The sequence below is a fragment of the Mastomys coucha genome, unplaced genomic scaffold (genome assembly GCF_008632895.1).
Source record: "Mastomys coucha isolate ucsf_1 unplaced genomic scaffold, UCSF_Mcou_1 pScaffold18, whole genome shotgun sequence".
NCBI lineage: Eukaryota > Metazoa > Chordata > Mammalia > Rodentia > Muridae > Mastomys > Mastomys coucha.
In genome coordinates, this window is record NW_022196900.1 from 99,847,183 (window position 1) to 99,849,963 (window position 2,781).

Here is a 2,781-nt window from a genome sequence, read left to right on the forward strand (position 1 = left end):
AAAAAAAAAAAAAAAAAAAGACTGCCTGGCAATATGTACCCATGATGCAATAGTGTATAAATGTTATAGGAATAACCAGTCCCTCTCTAGTTGGCTTTAAGGCCTGATACATAGGAAGGAACACACTTGCACTCTAAATCTGCCCAGGAACCCATGGCTGGGGAGATAATAGGACCCAGAAGTAAAACACCTACCAGTATTAAATGGACATATCATCAAACTGCCCTCTCCTATCTCTCTACCCATAGACCACTGCAGCTCACAGAACTCATCAGTCTCTTTGTGCAGCTCACAGAACTGCGCCATGTGTGCAGTGGACAGCCCCTCCTCGTGCAGACTCAGCCAAAGTACAGGAAATAAGTGTCACTGGAGCTCTCAACCAGAAATGGGTCATCTGAATCACGCCCTCTCCCCTTGAGGTTCACAGAAGAAGAGTCACTGACAGTTGAGAGGGATAGTCAGTTATCTTTAGGGGTGTGGGCCCTGGCAGGTCAACCAGGCTCCAATGGATGATTTCACAGACATGAGTTTATGAGCACGACAGAGTGGACTTTGTGCATTATGGATTTTTTTTTTAAGATTTATTTATTTATTATATGTAAGTACACTGTAGCTGTCTTCAGACGCATCAGAAGAGGGTGTCAGATCTCATTACGGGTGGTTGTGAGCTAGCATGTGGTTGCTAGGATTTGAACTCAGTACCTTTGGAAGAGCAGTCAGCACTCTTAACCACTGAGCTATCTCTCCAGCCCCAAAATATTCAGGGTTTTTTTTTTTAAGATTTATTTATTATTTACTATTTATTTAAGATTTATTTATGTAAGTACACTGTAGCTGTCTTCAGACACTCCAGGAGAGGGTGTCTGATCTCATTACAGATGGTTGTGAGCCACCATGTGGTTGCTGGGATTTGAACTCAGTACCTTCGGAAGAGCAGTTGGTGCTCTTAACCACTGAGCCATCTCTCCAGCCCCAAAATATTCAGGGATTTTTTTTTTTAAGATTTATTTATTACTTATTATTTATTTAAGATTTATTTATGTAAGTACACTGTAGCTGTCTTCAGACACTCCAGGAGAGGGTGTCTGATCTCATTACAGATGGTTGTGAGCCACCATGTGGTTGCTGGGATTTGAACTCAGTACCTTCAGAAGAGCAGTCGGTGCTCTTAACCTCTGAGCTATCTCACCAGTGTGCGTTATGTTTTTAAAGGGACATGAAGTTTGGGGGTGGGGTGGGGGGGTGAAGTATATCTGGGAAGATATTTGGGGAGAAGAATACAGAGTACAATCGAGATACATTGCATGCGTGTGTGAAATTACCTGAAAAGAATAAAGATACTGTCATTTTTAAAAAAAATCAGTAAAATCCAAAAATGTTACGAAGTGTGTTTAATGCACACTTTACTAGCTAAGGCGTGTTTAAGTGTGCAATCCAGTGACATCTGGGACATTTGTTCTTTAACGCTTACAGCCATCCAGCTCCAGAAATGTTCTCATCTTAGACAAGTGATCCCCTGCACTCATGAAGTGACAGTTCCTTCCCAGTTCCCTCTGCCAGGCCATGGCAGTCCCAATTCTTCTTTCTGCCTCTGTGCATCTGAGAGTTCCAGTAATCTCCGAGCTTTTGGAGATTCCAGAGCTTCGAATCCATCCAGACAGGAAGTGTCCAACAAAGCAGTTCACCTCGTGATGTCCACCTGAGAGAAAGCGTGTGCCGCACTGCATGCCTGCTACTCTCCTGCCCCATCTAAGTCTCACCTCAGCCTACTGAGGTAGGTCCTGTGGAACACACTTCCAGAAGTGTCCCCTATCAAATGGATAAGCAAGAATAACCACTGGGGTCAGGGGTCGTGCATATGTGTCATCCCAGCACTCAGGAAGCAGAGGTACATGGATCTCTGTAAACCTGAAGCCAGCCTGGTCTACACAGCCAGTTCTGAGCCAGCCAGGGCTAATGTTAGGACTGCATTGCAAAAACAAACACAACAAACAGAGACATCAATGACTTGGACACAGGAGAGCATCATCATTTTGATGATCTAAACTGTATCCTCTCACCTGGTTATCTTTAAGGTTGAGCACTTGCAAGTGAACTTGTCCTCTGTACTAAGATCTGCAAGGACCGTGCTCAGCACACCTGTAGAGGCAGCATGGAAAAGGAGCCTCTTCTGAGAAGGCTGAAGCTTCCCAGCCCGGGACTGTGGTGACTGGATCTTAAAATAGTCCCTCACTCACAGCGCGCTAGGACTGGAGAGAGATAGCCCCTAACCAGGGGTGTCTCATACAGAAACGGCAAGGCAAGAGCTGGGTGCATAGAACACCCTCTATATATTCTTCTCCAGGAGCAGCTGTCAAAACAATTTACAGTCAAGATTGACAGCTCATTAGCATCCTCTCAGCCCAGTGGATTCGGATTCAATCCGGACTACTTTCCAGCAGACAGAGAGGAGGAGAGGAAGCAGCTGCCCTGGGCCAGGAGGCTCAAGCTTCACGCCTCCCAAAGCCGTTAACATTAACATAAGCATGTCAATGGATCGGGTCTTTATTCACCAAGGGCTTGTCATCACAAGTCACAAATCCCCCAACTGCTTCTTATAATTGACTGTGATGAAATATTACAACTGTCCTCACAGGAGGGCCAACAAACATTTTAGCAGGAAAGTTGTCTTTTGTGTGAGACTTACAAATAGTGCTTAAATGTAAAATGGATTCCTGCATATGCTCATAAAATATTTATTTTTGCCTTTGAAAGCTTTGGTGCGTTTTGTTGTTGTTGGTG